Source organism: Dioscorea cayenensis, chromosome 11 (assembly GCF_009730915.1).
Source record: "Dioscorea cayenensis subsp. rotundata cultivar TDr96_F1 chromosome 11, TDr96_F1_v2_PseudoChromosome.rev07_lg8_w22 25.fasta, whole genome shotgun sequence".
NCBI lineage: Eukaryota > Viridiplantae > Streptophyta > Magnoliopsida > Dioscoreales > Dioscoreaceae > Dioscorea > Dioscorea cayenensis.
In genome coordinates this window covers 8,847,887-8,859,025 of record NC_052481.1, presented here as the reverse complement: position 1 = coordinate 8,859,025, position 11,139 = coordinate 8,847,887, and the positions used below count along the sequence as shown (strand labels likewise).

At 41.8% G+C, this 11,139-nt stretch overlaps 1 non-coding gene across 1 annotated transcript; it reads right to left on the bottom strand.

Annotated features, from left to right (window-relative positions):
- Positions 1–4,663: 4,663 nt before the first annotated feature.
- On the bottom strand, positions 4,664–4,770 carry LOC120272845. Its single transcript, XR_005540380.1, has one exon. It is a non-coding gene; the product is annotated as a small nucleolar RNA R71 (small nucleolar RNA).
- Positions 4,771–11,139: the final 6,369 nt, after the last annotated feature.

Sequence of the window (11,139 nt, the reverse complement as noted above, 5' to 3'; positions counted from 1 at the left end):
TTAATAGATGAAACAATGTAAGCTCAAAGAAATTTAAAGTGAAGCAAGAAAATAAAGATAAAATAAAGAACACAATGAGAAAGAAAGAAGGTATACACAGGTATGCACACTATAGACAAACTAGAAAACCAGATTATAGGCTTTCTTAATAGTTGCGAGTCCCTGGCAATGACGCCAAAAACTTGATGCGTTCTCCGCAAGTATACGGGTCACACACAAGTAGTAAAAAGGTACCTCGTGAGGGATAGGGTTGTCGAACCTCAAGGACTGGACTAAAAATACTTGCTTAGTTCTAATCTCTATTGAAAAAAGAATAGGAGATGGAATTGGATAAAATAATAGAAAAGAGAAACATTGGAGATAAAGGCAATCGGATCAAGTGTCGACAGAAGAGATCAATTTCCTCGGATGTTCACTTGCACTTATATGCCTTAGAAGATGTGGATAAGCTTGATCTTCGCCCTCATCAAAGTCATCCCGGTGGAGAAAAAGATCCCTGAACAAAGATGAAGAGGAAACCCTAAAAACTAGAGTTATAAAGAGGAATTTTGAGCTTGACAAGGTCTGCAAATGATCGTGTGCCAGACCGTGTCAAGTCGGGAGAGAGTTGAGTGAAAAAGAGTGTCTTTGCATGGGAAGCTCCGTGGAAGGGAGACGATCGTGTCATGACCGTGCAACGCTATGCCACGATCGTGTCATGACCGTGCAACGCTGTGACACGATCGTGTCATGGGGACCCAGCTCGTATCAGTTCTTCTTCAATAAACTCGCACATGGCCTAGGATTTTTAGGGTTATTGACATGATCGTTGACAAAGCCCCTTGCGTGTGACCCTATCGTGCACAGGTTTGTCAAGGTAATAAATTCCCAAGTGAGTGGAGTATCTTATCCATAGGGAATAGTGATCAGAAACACCAAGATTACTATTTAACTATGATGAAGATGAATCAATGATAGTGTGAATAAAATTGATGTTAAAAGAACTAATAGAAATAAGAAAGGGAAGCACAATAAAATGAGAGGAAAGGCAATTTATAGAAAGTGGGGCACTCAGACATTGCTCCCCTAGGACTATTGCTTCAAGTGCAAGACCAACTGTTATGTCTCCTAACTGATGCTCATTGTAATTCTATATGAGTTCGAGGTTGAGAAGTTATTCAATTTCTCCTGCGGGACATGTATAGAGTTAGGCATAGTTGGCCTTAAAGATTTGGGACCATGTGTTTAAGGATCTCCACAACTTATGAGTACATCAGTTAGAAAGTATAATAGAGGGTTCTTGCACTTGAAACGATTATCCCAGGCGGAACAATATCCTGGTACTCCATTTATATCGATTCCCTTAGCTTCTCCTATACTTGTGCTATCTTTCTTGTTCTTTTACTTTTTTTATTCCACGTCTTATAACACATATCACTATTCATCTTTCATGTAGTTATGAAATAATTTAAGTGTTTTTACTCTCTACTCCATATGGATACGATACCCCACTTATCTGGGATTTTATTACTTCGACAAAACCGTGCACATGTGGGACATACGCAAGGGGCGTTGTCAGAAAACCAAGCGCAAACCTCAGAAGGAGGGTATGTGTTTTCACTGCAATGAAGCTGGTCATTGGAAGAGAAACTATCCACTCTACTTGGAAGAGTTAAAGAAAGGAGGCAAGACCTCAACTTCTGGTATCTTTACGAGGCTTAATTATAACTAGGGGTCTTTCGCCAGGACCAAAGGGTTAGATCTATTTTAGGGAATAGGATTTATTACTTGGAATCCCGAGAGCCTAAAGCAACCTAGAGCAGTGTGATGCGTTGAGGCTGAGAGATTTCTCCACTGGGTATAGTGTATGGTTAGTCACAGTTGACCTTAAGTTTTGGAACCGTGTGTTTAAGGATCTCCACTAATTAAGCATTAGTTAGGGAACATAATGATTGGTATTGCACTTGAAACAATAGTCGTACGGTGAGCAATGTCTTGGTACCCCATTTATCATCGGTTGTCTCTGTTATCTTTCATTTGCGCCTCCTTCTTCTTTTCTTATTTCTATTTGCATTGATTCTTATTCACTTCATTGTCGATTCATCATCATTCTAGTTAAATAGCAATCTTTGTGTTTCTAATTACTATTCCCTGTGGATTCGACTACTGATAAGTGCTTGTGTGATATGAATGCGAAGCGTTCATTCCTTATGTTGAGCATTACTTTCCTCGGGTTTTTACATTAATATGTGTGTTTTTATGTTACTTTTACATAGGTAGCGTTGTGAGGCCGATTATGAAGGAAATGGGCCAATGTGGATCATAATGCACCTATTTTGGAGGAGATCTTGTTAAGGTTCAAACACGAAGACATAGGTCAGGTGTGAGATGCTAGAGTGTGTGCCAACCTCCTCGCATTCGAGTGAGCACATCTATTTGGAGGGGTACAAAGGCAGTCACGCTCGAGCATTCCGACTTATGCATATAAGAACAAGAGCCCCGCCAACATGTACATCATTGAAGAAGCAAGTGATTCACGATGTGAATGTGTGCCCGTTTGCGTTACCCCGATGAAAGTATGGAATTGGGAAGTTAATCAGGTCGAAGGCTGTAGCAGGGCATTGCAGCATGTACTGTAGCAACACTGTTCACAGCCGGCCGAGAAACCAGAGAAACAGAGAATCCACACGGGCATGTGGAAATTATCCACGCCCGTGTGGAAATTCCGCACGGGCGCGTGTATCGTCCACGCCCGTGGAGTTGCCCGATTCCAGCCCTATTTAAAGCTGATTCAGCCCCAGTTTTGGTATTCTTTTCTCCATCTTTTCCCCAACTTGTGAGAGGACTTCGGCTAGGGTTTTGAGGGGTATTGGCCAAGGTTTTGGAGAAGTTCTACAGCTCTGACATCGTGATTCCATTAGGAAGAAGGTTGGTAGGGGAGCTTCGATCGAGGCGTATCCTATACCGGATGAAGGAATCTTTGGACGACGAGTAGAGGACTCTCCACAAGACCATCGACACAACAATCGAGGGGGTTTCTTTATGGATTCATTGCTTTTACATTTGATTTCTTTGATTGTATTAAGCTCCATGGAGAGCTAAACCCCTAGTGGGTACTTGGATGATTGCGAACCCTAGGATGTATTCGTTTCATTGAACTTCTTTATTATGCTTTCAATAAATTGATGTTTATTGTGAGTTCCAACCTTGAATGCTTGATTGTATGAACATTTCCCCTAGAGTGACACTAGGGTTTAGAGTTCTTGTTGGTAACCTTGTGAGTGAGTGACACACCACTAGCGTTAGACAAAGCTAGGTTAGATAGGGTTGAGAGGGTGAGTCGAGAGGTACATGAACCTCCGCTGGGGCCTAGTTGCGCGTGCAATGGAGTGAAGCGTTGAGAGGATCTTAGTATTTAGGGCTTAATTGTTGCTAGGGACCTTCCATCTAGACCAAAGGGGTAGGTCTACATTTATGAAGAGATTTATCACTTGGAATCCCTAGAGCTCATTGCAACTCTATGCGAGTGCGAGGTGTTGAGATTGTTCAATTTCTCCTCCGGGACATGTATAGAGTTAGGCATAGTTGACCTTAGATTTGGGACTATGTATGTAAGGATTTCCACGATTCACCATTGCATTGATTAGGAAGCATAATAGAGAGTTCTTGCACTTGAAGCGATCATCCTAGGTGAAGCATTATCTGAGTACCCCATCCTTTATCGATTGCCTTACCCTCTTCTTACTTTTTCTCTTTCACTTGTTGTTTTTATTGTTTAGAATTGAATCAATTTCACACTTATCACTATTGATATTCCACATAGCTAAGAATCAAAGTAAGTATTTTCACTCCCTACTCCCTGTGGATTTGACCCCGCTCACCTGGGATTATTACTTCGACAAGCCCATGCACTTGCGGGATATATAGCAAGGGGAACTTGTCAACTACGCACTCACAGGGTTAAATTACTTCGATAAACCCGTGCACTTGTGGTACATACGCAAAACGACGTTTGTCAAGTTTTTAGCGCCATTGCTGGGCAATAGGCTTTTTAGATGCACTTTACAGTTTGCTATTTTAACTATTGAACATTTATTCTATTTCACACTTTCTTATTTTTCCATTGTCTGATTTGTTTTTCTTTCTTTGGTTGTAGCTCCTGGTTATGACCCGACAGAACCATTTGATATTAGTTGAAGGTGATCCTAACCTTCAACAAACACTTTGTAGAAGGGGTAAAGAACATGTGTAAGAATAGACAAATCAAGCTGAAGTAGAAGGTGAAGGAACATCTATGACAAAACAGAATGGGCAGCAAAGGAGACTGTCCGATTATACCACACCTGCAGTTCTTGGCACATGATCTAGCATTGTACGGCCACCGATCACATGTCGGAATTTTGAGCTCAAGCCAACATTCATCCAGATGTTATAGTAGTCGGCCCAGTTTAATGGTTTGGCCGATGAGGATCCAAAAGATCACATAGAGAACTTCTTGGAAGTGTGTGACATGCTCAAGGTCATGGTGTTACGGATGATGCTATAAATTTGAGGGCCTGCCCATTTTCCTTGAAAAGGGAGAGTGAAGCAATGGTTATATTCACTACTTAGAGCATCGATCACTACATGGGAGGAGATGGTAGAAGCTTTTCTTTCTCAATATTTCCCTCTTGAAAATTCTGCAAAGCTTAGGAATGAAATAACCTCTTTTGTGCAAATGGAATTGGAGTCTCTATTTCAGACATGGGATAGGTTCAAGGAGCTCCTGCGGAAATATCCTCAACATGGGTTCCCTGAGTGGATGATCATTCAGACTTTCTATAATGGGTTGAACCCGAGCACAAGATAGTTACTTGATGCTGCAGCAAGAGGTACCATAGGGAGCATGACCCCAGAAGAAGCCCAGCTTCTCATTAAAGAAATGGCTATGAACAGTTATCGCACGTCCGTATATGCGTGTAAACTATAAGTGCACGGGTGTCGAAGTAATAATCCAAGGTGAGTGGGTGTCGTATCCACAAAGAGTAGGGAATAAAGACACTTAAGTTGTTTCTTAACTAATGTGGAAGATGAATAGTGATAAGTGTTACAAAATATGAAATAACGAAAATAAAAGCAACAAGATAGAGAGCACAATTAAAGGAGAAGGTAAAGCAATCAATAAAGATGGGGTGCCCGAATATTGATCCGCCTAGGATATAATCATTTCAAGTGAAAGAACCCTCTATTATACTTCCTAATTAATGAAACAATGAGTCATGGAAAACCTTAATTACATGATCCAAAATCTAAGGTCAACCATGCCTAACTCTATACATGTCCCGGAGGAGAGATTGAATAACCTCTCAACCTCGCACTAGCATAGAATTGCAATGAGCTATAAGGATTCCAAGAGATAAACCCTATTCCTATGTATAGAACTAACCCTTTCGTCTAGGTGCAAGATTCCTAGCCACAATTAAGCCCTAGGTGCTAAATCACTTCAAAGTTTCACTCTGTTGCACTCATAACTATGCCCCAGCAGAAGGTCATCCCTTAGCCCATTCACTCTACTATGGCCGCAAAGAACTCTTTGAATGTGGAGGTAGGATAGATCACACCGGAGGGGAAAGGGGATGCTACGCTACCTCTCGACTCACCCTCTCAACCCTCTTTAATCTAGCTTTGTCTAACTCTAATGGTGTGTCACTCACTCACAAGAATTACCAACAAGAACTCTCAACCCTAGTGTCACTCTAGGGGAGTATTTATACAATCAAGTCTCCAAGATTGGAACTCACAATAAGCACAATTAATTGAAAGCATAATAAGGAGATTCAATGAAACGAATACATCCTAGGGTTCAAAAATACCCAAGTACCCACTAGATGTTTAACTCTCCATGGAGCTATATACAATCAATAAAATCGAATGTAAAAACAAAGCATACATAGAAAACCCCATCATTAGTCATGGCGATGGTCTTGTGGAGAGTCCTCTACTCTTCGTAAGGGTCCCTTTGTCCAGCCTAGGATACACCTTTTCGGATTGGTGCCGACGAAAGCTCTCCCACTGACCTTCTTCCAAACAGCATGCGATATCGGAGCAGTAGAACATCTCCAAAGCCCTAGCCAACACCTCTCAAAACCCTAGCCACCACCCTCTCTCAAGTTGGGGAAAAGATTGAGAAAAGATTGCTAAAATCGAGGCTGAAATCAGCTTTTAATGTGCTGGAATCGGGAATTTATACGCCCATGTGGGCACCCGTGTGGATTTTCCACATGGGCGTGTGCAATTTCCACATGCCCATGTGGACTCCCTATTTTCCTATTTTCTCGGCCAGTTATAAATAGAGCTGCTACAGTGTCTTTGCTATAGTGCTTCCTATAGTACCCTGCTACAACACCGCCATGAAATACTCCCGAATCCATACTTTCATCGAGGTAATTAACAAGTTCCCCTTGCTTATATCCTGCAAGTGCACGGGCTTGTCGAAGTAATAATCCCGGGTGAGCGGGGTCGTATCCACAGGGAGTAGCGAATGAAAATACTTAATTTGATTCTTAGTTATGTGGAAGATCAATTATGATAGGTGTGAAATTAATTCAATTCTCAACAATAAAATCAACAAGTGAAAGAGCAAAAGTAAGAAGAGGGTAAGGCAATCGATAAAGATGGGGTACTCGGATAATGTTTCACCTAGGATAATTGCTTCAAGTGCAAGAACTCTCTATTATGCTTCCTAATCAATGCAATGGTGAGTCGTGGAAATCCTTACATACATAGTCCCAAATCTAAGGTCAACTATGCCTAACTCTATACATGTCCCGGAGGAGAAATCGAACAATCTCAACACCTCGCACTCGCATAGAGTTGCAATGAACTCTAGGGATTCCAAGTGATAAATCTCTTCCTAAATATAGACCTAACCCTTTGGTCCAAGCGGAAGGTCCCTAGCCACAATTAAGCCCTAGATACTAAGAACCTCTCAACGCTTCACTCCATTGCACGCGCAACTAGGCCCCAGCGGAGGTTCATCCCTTAGACCACTCACTCTATTATGGACACAAAGAACTCAAGGAATGGAGGTAGAATCTATCACGTCGGGGGGGGGAAAGGGGACGCTCCTGTACCTCTCGACTCACACTCTCAACCCTCTCCAACCTAGCTTTGTCTAACGATCGTGGTGTGTCACTCACTCACAAGGTTACCAACAAGAACTATCAACCCTAGTGTCACTCTAGGGGAAATGTTGATACAATCAAGCATTCAAGGTTGGAACTCAATATAAACATCAATTTATTGAAAGCATAATAAAGAAGTTCAATGAAACAAATACATCCTAGGGTTCACAATTATCCAAGTACCCACTAGGGGTTTAGCTCTCCATGGAGCTTAATACAATCAAAGAAATCTAATGTAAAAGCAATGAACCCATAAAGAAACCACCTCGATGGTCATGTCGATGGTCTTGTGGAGAGTCCTCTACTCGTCTTCTAAAGAATCCTTCGTCCGATATAGGATATGCCTCGATCGAAGCTCCCCTACCAACCTTCTTCCTAATGGAATCACAATGTTGGAGCCATAGAACTTCTCCAAAACCTTGGCCAATACCCCTCGAAACCCTAGCCGAAGTCCTCTCACAAGTTGTGGAAAAGATGGAGAAAAGAATACCAAAATCGGGGCTGAAATCAGCTTTAAATAGGGCTGGAATCGGGCGACTGCACGGGCGTGTATGATGTCACACGCCCCTGTGGAATTTCCACACGGGCATGGATAATTTCCACACGCCCGTGTGGATTCTCTGTTTCTCTGATTTCTCGGTCGGGCTGCTACTGTCCTTGCTACAGTATTTTGCTACAGTACTCCCGAATTCCATACTTTCATTGGGGTAACGCAAACGGGCACACGTTTACGTCGTGAATCACTTGCCTTTTCAATGATGTGCACGTTGGTGGATCTCTTGTTCTTATATCCATAAATCAGAATGTTCGAGTGTGACTGCCTTTGTGCCACTCCAAATGAATGTGCTCACTCGAATACGAGGAGGTTGGCACACACTCTAGCATCTCACACCTAACCTATGTCTTCGCATTTGAACCTTAGCAAGATCTCCTCCAAAATAGGTGCATTATGATCCACATTGGCCTATTTCCTTCATACTTGGCCTCACAACCCTACCTGCATAAAAGTAACATAAAAACACACATATTAATGTAAAAACCTGAGAAAAGTAATGCTCAACATAAGGAATGAACGCTTCGCATTCATATCGCACAAGCACTTATCAGTAATGCAAACGGGTACACTTTTACGTCGTGGATCGCCTTGCTTCTTCAATAACGGACATGTTGGTGGAGATCTTGTTCTATATGCACAAGTCGAAATGCTTGAATGTGACTGCCCTTGTGCCCCTCCGAATAGTTGTGCTATCTCGAGTACGAGGAGGTTGGCACACATTCCTACATTTGGAACCTGACCTTTGTCTTCGCATTTCAACATCAGCAAGATTTCCTCAAAATTAGTGCATTACAACCCACTTTGGCTTCTTTCTCTCAAAATTAGCCTCACAACCCTACCTGCATAAAAGTAACATTAATACAACCAAATTAGCATTAAAATCCGAGAAAATTAATGCTCAACACAAGGAAAGAACACTTTGTTTTCTTATCGCACAAGCACTTATCAAGTTATCAGTGGAATACAAGAGACAGTAAGAAAGTAGCTGGACTTCATGAGATTGATGCAGTTACCTCATTGGAAGCCTAAGTGGAGTCTTGGATCAAGAAGTTAGACACTCTAACTTCTAATAGAATGGCGGCTGTAACGAGTTACACAGGGTGTGGGGAGGAAATGGTCCATCTGACTGCCTAATATCCATTAGTTGTACATCCTCAGTAGAGCAAGTGGATTTTGTGGGTAATACAATAAGAAATCAAGGCAATCCATATAGCAACACCTACAATTTGGGTTGGAGGAGCCACCAGAATCTTTCATGCAGTAATCAAGGGCAACAAAAATCCATGGCAACACCCAGTTTTCAACAACAACAACAACAAGTCCTGAACATAGAGAACCGAGTTTCAAGGTTGAAAAACCAGATGACCAATCTAGAGAAGGCTTTAACCAAGTTCATCCAATCATTGGATACAAGATTTCAATCGGTTAAAGCCACACTTCGTGACCACACCGCATCATTGCACAACTTGGAGAATCAAGTGGGGCAAATTGCAAAGTCTTTATCGGAGAGACCTCAAGGATGTTTACCTAGCAACACCGAAACCAATACGATAGAACATGTGAAGGTGATCACTTTGAGAAGTGGTCGTGAGGTTGAAGGTAGAACTCCTAGTGAGAAGACAAATATAGAAGCATATGAGGTCTTTGAGGTTGAGGAGAGCACTAAAGGAAAGGAGGTGGTAACCCCACCTTACAAGCCAAGAATCCTTTATCCTTCAAGATTGAAGAATGACCAAAATGATGAGCAATATAAGAAGTTCTTGGGTCTATTAGAGAAGTTGCACATCAATGTTTTTTTTGTGGAGGCATTGTCTCAAATGCCTCATTATGCAAAGTTTCTCAAGGACCTCTTGACCAATAAAAGGAAGTTGGAGGAGAGTGTATTTGTGATTCTAGATGCTTCATGTTCGATGGTGTTGCAAAAAAATATGCCAAATAAGAAGAAATACCGCGGAAGCTTCATCATTCCATGCAACATTGGTAATTTAGGTGAAGAGAAGGCATTGGCAGACTCAGGCGCTAGTATTAACATCATGCTTTATACTTTCTTCCAAAAGCTAGGCTTGGGAGAGCCTAGGACCACTCGGATGACATTACAATTGGCGGACCGAACGGTGAGACATCCGAGGGGCATCATCTAATACGTACTTGTGAAGGTTGGCAAGTACATATTTCCTGTGGAGTTTGTAGTGTTAGATGTTGATGAGGACGTCAATGTTCCGCTGATACTTGGGAGGTTGTTCATGCGTATTTCCAAGGCTCTTATCGACATGGGCGGCGGAGAGTTGACTTTACGAGTTGGGGATGACGAGCTTACATACCTCCTCATCAAAGCCATGAGATATTCTCTAGACTTCGATGATATTCTTTATTTTCCTTGACACTACTGGTGAACTAATAGATGAATATGTGTAGGAAACGATGAATCTAGACCCACATGAAGGGGTGCTAGATCAAGGAGTGTTGAATGAAGAAGTCTTGATGCTTGGTCTACAAGAGAAGATGTAACCTACCCCTGGGATGATCAAGAGTGTGCTTAAAAAGATGAAGCGTGGAAGGAGACGTCACAAGAAACGCCCCAAGGTTAATGGGGACATGCAAGAACGGAGTAAGGGTGATGAACCCTTGTGTGGTAACAAACTCGATAACTCTTTCTCTACCTTCAAAACATTATGTTCATCATACTTTCAGGTTATTGGTGAGAAGAAAACCTTCATCTATGAGCCCCCGTGAGGTAAGAAAAGGTACGTCAAGTTAAGTGACGTTAAACAAGCACTTCTTAGGAGGCAACCCAAGTTTTTACTATTTTTCTAGGTATTAGTTAGTGTTTGAATGAATAAAAGCTTAAGTGTTGGTGTTTTGATCTTTTACATGCTATTGCTGTGTTTTTCTATTTGATTGTTGGTGTTTTAGTGTGCTTAAATGTGATTGGTGAAGTATCTTGGTCGTTTGAGCGTGTTTTTAATGTTTCTCTTGTTACTTGTGCACATATAGGCAGGCTTTCAAAGAGTGTAAATGTTCAGAAATTTTCTGCAAAGCCTATAATTTTTCTAAGTTATCCAGAGAAGACACACGGGCGTGTGGAATTTTCACACGGGCGTGTGTTTCGTTCAGAGCTCATTCCGAGAGGACACAAGGGCATCTGTCTGCCCCCGTGAACGACCTTGTGATGATCACATGCCAAAGTTGAATTTGCACACAGGAATGTGTTTCTCTGTAGAGGTTCAAAGATCTAACCCGAGAAGACACAGTGGCGTATGTCTGCTGACAAGGTCCCCTTGCGTATATCCCGCAAGTACATGGGTTTGTCGAAGTAATAATCCCGGGTCAGCGGGGTCGAATCCATAGGGACTAGGGAGTAAAGACATTTAATTCGATTCTTAGCTATATGGAGTATCAACAATGATAAGTGTGATAATGATTCAATTCTCAATAATTAAA